The sequence below is a fragment of the Poecilia reticulata genome, chromosome 9, assembly GCF_904066995.2.
Source record: "Poecilia reticulata chromosome 9, P_reticulata-male-v2, whole genome shotgun sequence".
NCBI lineage: Eukaryota > Metazoa > Chordata > Actinopteri > Cyprinodontiformes > Poeciliidae > Poecilia > Poecilia reticulata.
The window spans coordinates 7,951,036-7,966,179 of NC_088838.1; the positions used below are offsets into that span (position 1 = coordinate 7,951,036).

At 41.8% G+C, this 15,144-nt stretch overlaps 1 protein-coding gene across 12 annotated transcripts in view; it reads right to left on the reverse strand.

The window, feature by feature from the left end:
* fbrsl1 (fibrosin-like 1) overlaps positions 1-15,144 on the reverse strand; it is a 358,314-nt gene that overhangs the window by 31,474 nt on the left and 311,696 nt on the right. The gene's annotated exons all lie outside the window — the stretch shown is intronic.

Below are 15,144 nucleotides of genomic sequence, written 5' to 3' on the forward strand. Positions count from 1 at the left end.
CGGGGGGGAAGGAGCGGGGTGGAGTTTAAGAAACACAAAGACGGGGCCGCTTTCACCGGGAAGCTTCAAGTCTGAGCAGGGATGCGGGGCGGGAGCGTTCGACGGCGCAAACAGACACAGCTTTTCACCCTCGTTTCATGTATAAACACGCGAGAAGCCCACATGCCTCTAAGTGGATATAATATTATCTTTCAGTGCCGTACTGATTACTTCTCAATGGGATGGAAATGGTTGGGTGAAAATCCTTCAACAAATCTTAAGTGGCGTGGCAGTGGGCTGAAAGAGCCTGTGTTTTTCTTTTCCTCCCTCCTCCTCCTCCATCTCAATTTTCACTATCCAGAGCTCAAAGCAAAGCAACAATTGGAAGCTGACAGCTCCCAACCGTTCACCATACCTCACTGACTGTTTTGACATTTGCAGCCGTCAAAGCTAAGTGCAACGAGACGCAGGGGCCGGGGGAGTGGACAAACATCTCCACCACCAACGTATCGCATTTCGTCAAGTGTTTTTGCAGCCACTTAAAGTGTTGTCTGAGATGCGCTCCCGCTATTTCATGATATAAAACAAATGAACTCGGCTAAAGGCACTGATGTACCTGCCAGGTGGCGGTACAGGTGGTAATAATCCCATCATCAACGTGCGCCCGAGAGCTACATCGCCCGTCAGCCGCTACATTTCTTTTTCTTGTCGCGTTTCCGCGTCGAAGCACGTCGTTATTAGAAGTCGGGGCTTCTGGTCTCCGCTGCGTTGATGGAAGATTGCGTCCACTTTTCGAATCTTTCAAGACTCCATCAGTGCAGCAGGCCTTTAATTGTACATTACATCATGCCTCAGGCTTTTCAGACCGTGTGCGCCTTCTGAATAAAACCACATAATCAGTTACAGTAGGACAAAGTCAAGCCAAGATTACTTATGCAGCATTTGGAAAACAGCAAGCGCCGGCTAAATGGAAGTAGAGGCAAATAAAAAAAAAAAGTGAATAGAAACAGAAATAAATAGAATAAAATACATTCAAATAGAATGAAATAACCACTTAGGCACTTATATGATTTTAAAGGAACTGTAACATGAATAGGCAGCCTTCACAGCGATGATAAAATGGGAGTAAAATGCTCCTGCAGAGAATTAAAAACTGTGCAGCAGTAATTCTCACAAGCCGACGACAAGAGGCAGAATAACCAGCTACCAATTACCCATTTTACCCAGCTGTTCTCAACAGTCCTCAACTGTAATAAGGACATGAATTTCTGCATTAACTCCATCTCGACAGGATATTTTATTATTTTAGCCAGTTGTCTCAGATGAAAAAAAGCTACTTTCACAACAATATCCAGTGTCTATTGTAAAACCAAAGTTCATCACAGCAACTAAGTACTTTGCAACATGAAAAAAAATGCATAACTAGCATGTCCTCAACCTAAGACTTGATTATTTCTGAATAATCAAGTTCTTTCAATAGAAAATAAACGCTCATGTGACTGAAATTATCTGTAACATCTCAGCAGACTACTGCTCAAAAGCTAGAGTCCCTCTGTGTCTCAGGAGATTTCAACATAAGTTTCACACATCAGAAAGGAGAAAGTGAAAACATTAGTGCAGTATGTACCTAATAATGCAAACAAGGATCCTGCTGCAGAGCCGCTTCTGGGCTTTAATTAGGCTTCCAGCAGCTGTTGATGACGAGACCAGATCTACCATCATTTCCCCTTCATGCCAAAATTATTTATGAACTACAAGTTGTTGTTTTTTTCTCCCATCAGCCATCAGAGCTCGGCGTACTTGAAAGGGAAGTTTTTTAGGAAATGTTCCTAAAGTCTGTGTTTTCTTTTTTTTCCTTTCCATTTGGGGGAAGGGTGGGCGAGGGGTGTTGAAAACTAACATCTCAGAGCTGATGACACACTTAAGAGGACTGCACTGAAGCAGTTTGAAAAAAAGAACTTAGAAAACACTCCAACGCCTTTCGTCTCCCTGCTGCAGTTAACCTCAGCACCGCAGGAAGGGTGACAACTGGAGGTATCGGATTTGCAAACGTGCTGTCCTTCACTGAAACTCATTCATCATTCTAAATGAGAGACAGAGAGAGAGAGAGAGAGACTGAAAAAAGAAGTAAAGTGACCCAGACGTGGGTGGGAGGATTGCAGAGGAATAAGGAGAGGGCCGGCTAAAGATTTGTGTTAAATAAACTAATGGAGACAAGGCCTGAGTCCTGACCCGTGTGGCTGCTCCTACCACACACACACGCACGCACGCGCACACACACACAGAGGTCTCTGATGTACTCTGAGTCTGGTTTTCTTGAGGCACGATGGACAGGGGACATTAACAACAGCCTTCACATCTGCAGAGCTGCCACATTTCACTATTGCGTTCCAAGCGCTACAAGAGAAGAAAAGATTTGTTTGGAGTGTGAAAGCTGCATGACAGTTTGGGGAAATGTGTGAATGTGAGTATGTGTGTAAGGACGGAGGAGGTGTGGGGGTGTACACTGAGCAAGATTGGACTCTGTAACGATACAAATCGCTAGCAAGATGAAACAGACTACACCGGGGGAAAAAAAAAAAAAAAGCAAACAACAAGAGCCCTCCTTCTCCCCCTCTTCCGAAAAAAGTGACAAACAAGCCTGGGTGGCACAAAAGAAAAATCAAACAGTGTAAAGTAAACACAATTTCTCTGTACAGCTCAAAACATTTCAGACTGCAAGGGGTGATGACAATGCTAAAGTAGTTAGAGGGAATTTAAAATCAGTCCAATGTGTTCGACTGTTTCCACGAAAAGAGAGAGAAAGAGAGAGAGAGCCTCTGAACCACATGAAACCGTGGAGATTTTATGGCCTCCTCCCTCCTTTTAGCAGCCAGTTCTTACATTAAAGCGAGCAGCTCGGAGCTAAGTGTTGGGAGTGTCACACTTGAGAGAGGGTTTGAAGCACTATACAGTAGCAAGACCCATATGGCTCATCGCGCCTGAAAAACATGTCCGCCATAGCTGAGCTACACAGGCACCTGCTGCCAGGATTGGGTGCTGCTAATACAGCACGTCAGATGCCCCGAGCACTTTAGTACTTGCCCCAGACATAACGGTTGACGGGTCAATAAATGTATCATTAGCGCTACCAATAGCTGCTCATTGATTTCTGTTTTTCTTCAAAAAATGTGGCAATTTGTCACGGTGTTGGAATAACTTAAAAAACAAGAAAGTGAATAAAAAATTTAGAAGGGAAATTGAAAGTTATGTATATATTTTTAGCAAAAGTGAGATGCTCAAAATGAAGTCAGAGGAAGCACAGAGATGCAAGGAGCTATTTAAAAGGAAACCTTACTTTCTTAGACAGGCGCTTCATTCAGAGCGAGAGAGAGGATGGAACATGCAGGAAATGCTGGCAGCGCTTTGGAAATCTCAGAGTTACTTTAGGGATTTATGTTCTCTACTTAATGGTCTACATTCATCACTGCTGCTTTGTAATGCTAGAGCTGCTAACTAACATAGCCTGGCTAAAAAACCAGCCTTAGACGGTATGGACCCTCAGCTATTGAGAAACGGTTACTTCATGGACTCTGTTGAAGTTTTAAACAACTGGATCTGATTTGAGCAAATTGCTAACATTTATGAAGCATGTAATGTCACAGTTCGATGAAGCTTATCAGAAATTGCGTACACTGTAAAGAACCCTGTGGAGAGTAAGGTCACCACTATCTTTGATAGCAATAATTCCTCTTGCTCCAACTTGGATATTAGTATGTGTGTCCAACACAGACTGAATGGTAATGGCAGCAGACAAAACCAAAGTACAAAACTATACAGACAGACTACAATTCTAAAACGTCACAGAAAATCAATGCCATCGTTCACAATTTCTCCTTCTGTTTGCTGATTGGTCCGGTTGAAATTCACCTAAATGGGATAAATCCAGGACAGAGATGTGAATGGAGATGAGAATTGAGTCAAATTGCATAGGAAAGCATTGGCTAACTACGTAAGCTAACAAGTACAAGTTAGCTTGTATGTCCAATACTATGCTTGCATAGTTTGTTTTTAAATTGCTTTTATAGGACCTATAAAAGCTAACCATACAAATTAGCTTGTACAGTTAGCAGGCAAACTGTATAAGCTTCCTAACAATACAAGTTAGCGATATTGCTTAGCTACTGCTGTAACTTGTTTGTATATAGCAAGGCTTGTGCTTTATACATACATATTTACAAGCTTGTGGCCGTTAATATAGGACATATACAAGCTAACTACTTGTATTGGACATTAGACACTAAAGCTGGTTTAAAATGATAACTCAATAATCCTTATGTTTTATTTTAAAAAGCAACTGCTCTCTCACAGCGCAGTGTGATATTGCCTTGTCTTCTAATATAAATAATCAGTGCCCAGTCATGACTAGAAGGTTTGGTGAAAAAAACTATTTAAATTCCATCCTTACATCTTCTTTTGTTGAAGTTTAATACAAAAACCTGAATAGTAAGGCTGAAGCTTTCAAAAAACAAAGATTAGAAACAGACCGTTCTGATTAGTGCACGTTAAAATTCTAAACCTTTTATATTTATGAATGTAAAATATTTGAATATTCATTCTGAATATTACATTTCACTGTTAGATCAGTCAGAACAAGCTGCTGTGAGCAAACTTCAACAATAGTTTTTAACAACCCTACCCTGCCCTCAGACTGTTGTTTGTGCTCCGAACACTTTTTTTTTTCTTCTCTCTTCTTGCTGGGCTGTGTGACATTGGAACAATCTCATTCCAAAGCAAACAGCAGTGAAATCACAGGCCTGCTGCTCACCCCTCAACACAGCAGCTTCAACCTAGCAGCCGCAGAGGCTGGAGCCAGGGCTCTGTTGAATGAGGTATTACTGTCAGTCAAAGGCCATTAGGGGCCCCAGCACCAGGGCCCAGGGCAGGGAGTTCGCTGGTAGCCAAAAACAACAGCCAAACAGATGACCGCTTCAATATTGGAGAAGACCACAGTGTGCATGTTCTGTTTCCTAACCGCCGCTGATACGGCCAAAATCACAGACATCTGTGTCTGGATGAATTATTCCCTTTGTTCTGAGCACTGGAAGGATTAATGGCGCTCACTCCAGGTGAAACACTTAACCAAACACAAGCCCTTTCTTAGGATTGTGTCAGATTACGTCTTTCACCATGTGTTCGAGACGGATAGCCGGGTCTCAAAAGTGAAACTTTTCAAAGCCGCTCATCTGTCAAACCTGAGGTTATATCGTGGGATGAGAAATACTGAACTGTGACCTGGAGGATATGATCACGCATGCCGTACTCTTCAGCTGGGAGTCTGACGAATCTGTTTTCTGTTGGACCGTGTTTACAAAAATTGGTCTCCTTCCTGCCGTGGAAACTCTGGCGCATTCTTCTGATGTTTGGATGTCCTCGTCTGTCATGGAATTCAAAGCATTTCATACCCGCTCTGTTCCTGGCGACGTCTTTTCAGTCTTTTATAAGCCTCTCTAAACTGCTTCCCTAAATGTCCAATCCATTACAAGCGCGCTTGTAATATCCATCTAGGCTGACGACTGTCCCCCAGCCAACATTTGTCCATTATCCAAGCACTGTGTTTGGCTACAATCACCTACCATCTGGCTTTGTCAATGAGCGTTGCGGCTTCATCTGCAAACAACGTTGGCTGTGAACCTCTCGACATAAATGAGCTTAAAACGCACAGAGCAAGGAGCTGGGATCTTCAAACAAATCCAGGGCGGGGAAGAAAAACAGTCTTGCTGGCAGACAGACTAAAGCTGGGAATAAAAGATTAAAAGCGTGAAAAACCTGCAAGTGATCACAGGCGTCACACTTTACATTTCAGGCCTGACAGCAGTGATAAGATGCCGGTTGTGTATTCTCATAAGTAAACAATGAGAAAGCCTTCCACAATGTAGCTGCCTGTGGTTTCATTGGAGGAGGAAGAGGATTAAGATTAGACAGAAGATGTGGTGAAAGCTGCTGTTCTCCAGTGTTAGCCGTTATTTTATTTTCTTCCCTCATAAGAAAAAAAAACACAAAACAAAACACAGACCTAGATTTTATTTCACCAAATGCCTGTTATGCAGCGAGATGATAATGCAAGCTGGTTCATGAACTACAGCAGCTGGTAATGCTTGAGGGGCTATGCACTTATAAAGGCAGTTGATTTTAGCAGGAGAGCTTTTTCTTTTTTCCAAACTAGAGAAAATGAAAGCGAGCTTGTAAAATTTATTGTGCAGTGCATGATAGATGGCGTAGCATTCAAAACGTTGAACTGCTTCAAGATGTAACTTTTAACGTGACGTCACAATTTTTTTCTTGTTTTGTTTCCATATCTAAAGATCAACTGAACATCTGGACATTACTCCTTAAATTTATAGAGATGACCCCTTAATTATAAGTCAGTAACTAATTTGAACTTTCATCTGATGAGGTGGTTCTTGATCAGTGCAGACAGAACAACTGCACAGTGTGGCATGAGAATATGCCATCCTCCCATTGGCTCATTGTGGTTGTTGTTGTTTACTTATTTCAAAAGGGACAATGCAAATCATGTAATATGCCAGAGTTAGACATAAAGGCTAGTTTTTATCTGTACTCCCTAACGGTACAACCAACAGATACAATTACAACATTTTCCTGCTGTAGGCTTAGGGAGGCCTACAACATTTGAATAGCATTTTGAGTAAGTAGCACTAAGCAGTAAATTCAGTAGCAGCAACGTACATTTGTGTACACAGTGTCTCAGAGTTGTGAAGTGAAAACCGTTGACAAAACAAAACATTCAGCCAAGCCGAGTGATCAAATTGAAGAAAAGGCGATGTTGGACCATTCTTTACCAAAAACAACATATGTTTCTACTAAGCATCAGTCTAACGAATCGAGGGACAATAATATCAAAAATGGAAAGGATAAAGCGCAAACTCTTAATTCGAAGGGACATGCTTGAAAAGTGAGCAAAAAAAAAAAGACTCCGGCTTTCAGCCACCGCTGCTGCCAGCCCCTCTGCTGACTGACAGCAGAAGCCGAGCGTCCCGACTCGTAACGACGAACATCCGCGAGAGAGAGGAGAGGAACGCATTGATCACCAAACGGGGCTCTGGTTTCAACAATGAAACTCAATCAGTAGCGAACAAATGTTCTAAAGGGAGTAAGTTAATATTTGATGCACCCTGGGCTCTTTGCACATACCAAGCATGTTTCTAATGGACACAATAATGCACTAAAGGAGCCGCGCAGTGGCACAGGGGAATAGTGTGAAATATCAGCAGTGATTTTACAAGCCAGATAATAGCGGCGCATCGAAAAGCCGAACAAGCCTTTGAAAACAGGCGGCGTGTAAAAGCCTCAACATCAGCGTCTGAATCTTACCAAAAACAATTCTCTGTGTAGTCGGCTTTTTTTCTTTTTTTAGGATGCCAGGCCACAGGCTGCCTTCATCCCCCTAAACCATCTGCCACACTACATAAATACTACAAGACAAGACCATTTTAATTTTAAAAGCTATAAATATTGAAGAACAATGAAAATTATTTATTGGACAACAGAATGTCACAAGACAGAAGAGAATTTATGTGGGCTGGAGCCGTTTGTCTCCCTCTTCTTCTCCTCCTTCTCCTTTTGTTGCGCATGCTGAATGATGGGCATCTGCAGTAAGAGCTGGGAGTCCTGTAATTGCTTTTTCTGTCCCTGAAGCAGACCTTCCTGCTTTAAATCAAAAAAGCCAATCTCTGTCAGTAATGGCTCAATTAATAATTAAACACGTGTCTTATCTCAGCTGAGCTCCCCCCTATTTATTTTCATCTCTCCTACGAGATGGCTGCACAAACAGCATTAGCGCTATCAATAAATGGGAGCTTGATATCGGGCTTTTTCTTCAAAAAACAAATCCCTGCGCTCACAAGCGGTCTTGTGGCTGTGAACAGTTAATATCCTAAAGATTAAGGGAGAAGAAGTTATGCTTTTGTTCACCAAATCCCTCCCGAATATTTAGTTAACCAAACCTTTTGCCCTCTGTAGCAATTCTGTATCCTTTTAACTTAGTGTTTCTTTAATTCTTATCATTCAATATCATAGAATGATAAGAAATTTTCCTGATAGAAACTGGATGAGTTTACTCTAAAGGTAAATAAAACTAATTCCCTTGATTGGTCTAACTAGAAGACTGTGTGTAGTGGAGGTTGGTACGACAGGTGAAGGACTTCAGGTTAGTCATTTTCAGCAACACTGAGAAAGAATGAAGGCTGCGTTTTCTACAGAGGAATGTTGGTTGTTCACTACAACACAGAGTTTCCACAGGTGTCGGTCATTTTGATCCGTAGATATTTTGTACTTTTGCAGTTTTGCTAGGGCCACCTGCCACAGGATGTTAATATTTGTGCTAGGGGGCGCACAAAAGAAAAAATCTGTCCAGATTTTCTTGATCTTGGGAGATTACGAAAAACCGATCTTCTCTACCTTCACAAAGGTCTGAAAATCAGCCGCTGTCCCATTTTGCTCCGCCATGTGAGCGAGTACCGACTGACTGGTAACGTCCACAAGTTCAGTGTTAACAGTCACCCCACTGGTGCCAACTGAATCACTTTTCAGGCAAAACAAATCGGTATTGGTGAAAATCGGAATCGGCAGGTCAGGCTTTTGGAACATTCTGAATTTGCAAATGTTGGCAGCCTTTTGGGAATCTTAAGATTTATGGTAAGATGCATCTTCTTCCGAAGACTAACATGAACCAATGTTTACAGTTTGTAAAACAGACCTAGCAACACTAATTTCAATTATAAGACTCTAAGAAAGTTAATTTTAGTACATCACTTTGCTTCAAATAAACAAAACCCAGTTTTTCAGCTATTCTCTTGCACTCAATGGAAAGCTGTTTCTGCTTTAATGTATATAGTGAGTCTTTAAAGTAGAAAGGTGAAAAAACATTTTTGTTCTTCTGAATTATAATTTTCAAACAGGAATTAGAGCCAGCTAAAATCGGTATTTGAAGGTCAAAGCTCTAAAAGACCTGAAATCATACATTGGCCACAAATATCAAATCAGTGTCACTTTGTTCGGTAGCTTATCTCTCATAAAACAAAATTATGTTCAACATACATTGACATCATATGTTGAAATCTGGAGCCTTGTGGAAAGGTAGTTGAACAAAGTATTGGTCTTACAAATTAGTTTCTGTCCAACATAAACTCAGTTGACTTTCATCAGGTTTTATTTCACACCTGTGATGCTAATCAAGCTGCATGAAGCCCTGTATGTTTTCCCAGTGTCACGTCCAATCTCCAGCTACAGGGTGTGTCTAAAAGCCAGCCGCCCTCTCACGGCTACCAGCACTCGATCCTGACTTAGCGGCGTCGAGAAGCTGATTAGTGGGTCAGAGGGCCAGCCTGAGCGTACATTCATTATTTAATAGGCAAGAGGTTACGAGCGGCAGAGCCGGCCACAGAGGTTACTGATACATTATGCTGACCCGGCCAGAGGAGAACCGCTCAGCCGAATACAAACATGTTCTCCCCGTCTGCTGTTATGCGTCTGGGCTGCTCCTCAATCCCTCCTCCCTGTACCCCTGACCTTACCGTACCCTCGGCAATCACCATCCTTCCTCCCTTCTCTGCCGCTCAGGCGATACCGCGATTCGTTTTAACACGGGCTTCCCACATCTGAGTGCGACCCCCGCACCGCCGGCCCCGGTCGGAGTAATAGCAGAGGAGGGGACCCCGGTCCTTTTATTGACATGCGGCAAACAGCGGCGGTGGAACAAAGGCCACTCAGAGCCCATTGAGAGAAAAGGCCTACAGACAGGATGGTTGATTAGCGATTCGACACAGGGACCCTAGACTGTGTAGCACATAATGAGAGCTTAGGGAGCGAGCCATGAACCGATGGGGGGATGGAGGTACAGTGGAGGCGGGCTGAGAGTGGAGGAGAGGACGGGTTTTTATCATAAAGAAAAATCATTTGGGCACAAAATAATTTGGATATCTGTGCAAGAAATGGTCCAAATAATAATAATAATGAAAAAAAAAACTATACGGGCAGATACTAAATCCTTAAGCTACAGTGCTGGTAATGTGTTTACATATAAACAAGAGTTAGGGGATTAGCCCTAAATCCACCGCCAAGATAAATGGTTTTATGCACTTTTTTTTTTTACCCCCCAGTTTGTTTACTTTGATGTCAATTAGGCTAATTTGTTCGATGTCCCCAAATGAGCCACAAGATCCTGAGCGAGTGAAGTTTGAAGTCATGTTTTCTTAAAAGCTGCGATTTCCCTCAACGCCACGCTAACCTCGACTTCACCTCTTATCTGGCCTCCGAGAAACACTAACGGTGTCAGACGCGAACGGCGGCAGATGTGTGCGCTCCCTTTTCCCTCTGCCTCCGACTCCGCACACTCTCCTCTTTCTTTTGTTCCACTGGCCTAATCCAGTATGTGTGGGCCGGTAAGTTTAATGGAAACAATTTATTAAGTCCGGCTTAAAATGCCATCTGCAGCTAAGCCTCCCAAAGCCGCTAAGCTCCTAGTTTCGCCCCGGAGCTTGCTGTGTTCACGCTTACTGTAATGCTCTGTTTAAAATGAGCACAACGGGTCAAAATTAATCAGGATTACAAGGGCACAAATCCACTTCAGAAATGGGTTTTCTACCAATCTTACCCCCCTCCCTCCTTTGCTATCCCAAGATGCCTTGGGATTTCTGGTACGGAAGCACACCGCGTTGGCTTACCCGTCAGGCGAAGACGATAGATGCTCAGAGAGAACAAGAAGCCTGGCGAAAGGCGGTTTAAGACCCATCCATGCAACATTCAACATCATCAGCGCAGATTCCTAAGAGTTCCTCTCAGATATTTCGAGCTACTGACAGCTGGGTGATAACTCCCTGCTACTTGGAAAGGCCCTGCATTGTGAAATGTCATGTAAAAGTGTTTATTTGCGCTCCGTGGAAGAGCCCTGTGCATGTTCGGCAGCTACTTTTAGCTCTTTATTCGCCTTCGAGCAAGTGACAACGCTAAACTCTGACCTTCGATTCAATAACAGCAGCTCGCGGTGAAGCGTGAAAGTCTTTGCAGCGTCTTTACTTAAACACACCATCCTCCAGTAAATCGATAATCTGCAGGAGGTTTAAGACAGGAAGTAAACAAAAACCAATAACTGTTAGATAATGCTTGCCCTCTGACGCACCTTCCTACACCGTAACCACCAACACACAGACACTCAACTGAACTCGCACTAGCTCTTGGGTAAAAGCGTCCACAGAGGATTGCACAGTGCCATTCCTGATACTATTACGCTGTGCTATCATCAGGTTGTCAAAAGAGCAGCAATGGAGAGATGATAAAAATGAAACATGAGAGAGAAAGCAAGGGAGTCCTGTTTCATCAGCAACCACAAACACTAATATCTCTGAGTTTTTGATTATTAACTAGTAAGGGTGCACCAATTATCGGTGCAGATTTATCGGTGCCGATTTCCTTAATTTTGGGAGATCGGCCCATTTTCACATGTGGAGCCGATGTTATCCACCAATCTTATCTAGCTTGGGAAAGGTCTAAGAATCAACCACTGTCCTCTTTTGCTCTGACTGACAAACCGGCACACCAAGTTATGTCTGCACGTTTACAATTAATAATAGTGAACCTCTGCTGCCAGCTCAACAACTTTCTTGTTATATTGAGCACCATTTCAGACATAAAAATTGGTATCGGCCAAAATGGGAATTGGCAGGTTAAGCTTTTGCAAAGATCGGTAATTGGCGACCAGCCAGAAAACTGCAATCAGTCAACCTCTATTAACTCATAGCCTGTTTTCAACTGTTGTGTGGATTTTGAGCAAAATGTCACAAAAATTGAGAAAAAAGTATATTAGCTATGTTTCCGTCAAATGGTTGAGTGAATCGAGCCCAATTTCGTCAAATGTTGACGTTACGCACAGCTGTAATAAAGAGGAAGTAGAGTTTGCAAGCTAGCATGGACCACACATCTCAGAAAAATGGAGAGAAATTTTCAGGAATGTGTTGCTATCAGGAAGGTTGAAAATGTTTTATCATAGCAGGGACGTTAGAGAAAGGACAGAAAAAACTCGACTGATCAGTAATGTGAGGTAAATGTTCGGCAAACGTGTTTCCATCTCCCATGTAGAGCATTAACTCTTTTTCGGAAAAGCCAAAAAAAAAAACAAACACCTTAAGCAAGCACAATAACAATTTTTGCAAAATTCAGTAAGTTATTTCCAATTACATAAATTCCACCAACACTTTCCCAAAACGATACTTCAAAACGCGCATCAAAAAACGTTGGAGACGCAATTATTGTGTCAAGAATAGATTATTTAAATACACTGAATTTCATTCTTTTTCTGCAAGTAAATCATTAATAGTTAATAGTACATTTTTGTATGTACAGTACAGTTTATCTATTATAAACTGTACTGTACATACAGAATAGTGAAATGCTATTATAAACTGTACTATTTATAATAGATTTAATTATCTTACCCTGTAGTAAAAACCATTTAAAACATGAATTTTAATAGGAACTTGGAGCTAATACACCCCGGTGATCATCCATCGTTTTAAGTATCTTTTTATAAAATACGAGAAAAAGTGTGAACATGACCAAGGTTCTTATTGACTATATGATAATTGAGTAATAACACTGCTTCCTCCCCTAGCTGCAGTTCTCTCCCAAACAGCTAGCAAAATATTGTTAGCTTGCTATAAGTAGCATGTCTGTTGATCAACCGACTGAAGGCTGGCTACCTGAGCAGATAGCCTGACCAATTAACCATTAAATATGAGTTTAAAATGTGTGCACAACAGGCATTTGAAAACTACTACTAAATTTAGCAGGTGTTTATCTTATAGTTTTGCTGAAGTCTTTGAATCTGAATCCAAATAACCAATAAATACGGTTAACATTCCTATAGTATAGTAAGTCTTATAATCAATAACACTACTGGTTTAAATTTTTATGTAACATTTTTTTCTTAATTATTAGAATCACATACAAGCCTATTGTGGGCAATCAGGACATTACATCAACTGAAAAAGAAAAAAAAAAACTAAAAATAAAACAAACACCTATCAAGTGAATCACACATGCATTTTCACAGCTCTATGTATGTGTATTAATATAGTATGTACCGTATATGTTTATGCTAAAGAGTGTGTGTGTGTTTGCATCTGTCGTTGACGCTACCAGCCAGCAGCTCCACAGGTCTGGTGATTAAAGGAAAGAAGCCTTTTCCTTTTCGGCAGTCCCTCAGGGCCCCAAGCTGCTAATGGGACTCACTGTAGATGCAGTGTTGTACAGCAAACCAGAGGAAAACAGCCTGTGGGCTTCCCTGTATTACACACAATGTCCACACACAGAAAAACCCATTTTGGCCACAAGCAAACAGCGTCCCAGGATCTATTACAGCTCCAGAAAACAAGACTGCAATGTGAGATGAGAACCGACTGGAAGTTATCCCAATTTAACTGTGATAACTTTGTCCTTCATGTTCTTTTTTCTTTTTTTATATAGATTTTGTTGCCACCTCACTTTCTCTAACCTCTTCCTCTAAACTCTTCACCTACATCGCCCAAATAGGATCTTGTTGATCTGTGTGATAATCAGGAGGGACTTTGATTGGATTTTCTGGATTTAATCCTGTGCCCTGCGCTCACTGTAGCACCGACTACAGAGTCATTCCTTTACCTGGCAAACACAGGGGAATTTTTGTTGTAAGTAAGATATCATAAAAGTTACTAGAAATGCTTGTTTCACAACTCATGTTGGTTATGGATCATCTGAGCCACACAGCTAGCATGCCTGGTTTCTCTCCAACATGGCTGCCTTGATTTTCTATTAAAAGCCAAAGCCATGGCGATAAACCAAGCATTTCACTATTCTGAAAGATTTCAAGATTAAATACAGTTTTTTGAATGGAAACTTTAATGAAATGCAAAATGCTACAACCTGGAGGGTTTTGGTAAAACTGTGCTCAGGTGTGTTGACGTATTGTAGTTTTATTAAAACTGCTGCGAAATCTATGTGAAGCATAGATTTTTGTGCAAAGTGTATTCTTCCCATTGTCTCTGCTTCTACAGCTATTCCCGCCGAGTAGCTGTATTATTTCCTCATCAGCACCACCCTGTGTTCAGTAGAGGGACTGCAGTGAACAATCCATCCACCATGCCGGGGCTACGACTAGCTCCACCACCCAACTACTTTTCACATTAAACTTTTAGATTTTTTTTTTATCAAACTTTCAATATTGACAGGATTTCTAATAATTATGACACCCTGTTTTATCAAAACCAGAATACGCCGCTGCGTACAAAACCCTCGAAAACTCGGTGACAGTAAAGACTGAGGTGAAGAAGAAAAGCCTTCCAAAAACTAAGGAAAGCTTTTCAAATATCGAGAAGAGACTGTTCCAGAGATTAAAGTTAACTGCTTCCTGTTCTGTGAGCTGCATGCTTATCATTGAGCTGACCTTTAGCTGTGTACTGAGGTAGAGTGGGGTAAAGTCAGGCGGAAACAAATCGTCCTAAAGGCCAAACCTGAACAACATGAAGAAACCTGGACAGTGGTGGGGAAAAAGTAGGCCTGACTACAACACTATAAGCCAACCAGAAACCTTACAGCAGTAGGCTGCTTTCTATCAAACATTAACTGAACAATGTCAAAAGATGTTCAATATTATTTAATTTTAAGAACAATTCATGGGAAGCAGACATTTTTATTTAACTGTTTGTTAATGGGTTTTATCATTACATTCGGACACAACCAACCCTTTGAGAAAATTCACAACCTTGATATTGAAAATGAGTTGGACACCCTGATGTAGATATATAAAAACAACAACAACAACAAAGAATCAGGTTCTTCTTAAACACTTTCTCCTAAATAAAAGAAACCAGATGAAGAAAGCCGTAGCTGCGATGAAGCCAAGCCGATGAACGCCGACGTGTTTGTTGAGTCTCCCTGTGAAACCTTCCTCGTCTGTCCGTATGGCTCACAGAACGTGGATCCATCTCATTCCAACCTCAGCCTGCCTTAATGATCCCTCCTTCCTGCTTCTTGCCCAGAGGGGACACGGCCGCCATGCTGCTGCTATCTGTCACGGCTACGCCCGTCAAACCCCACACCCACATCTGCAGCTCAGACACCTTCACCTCCTGA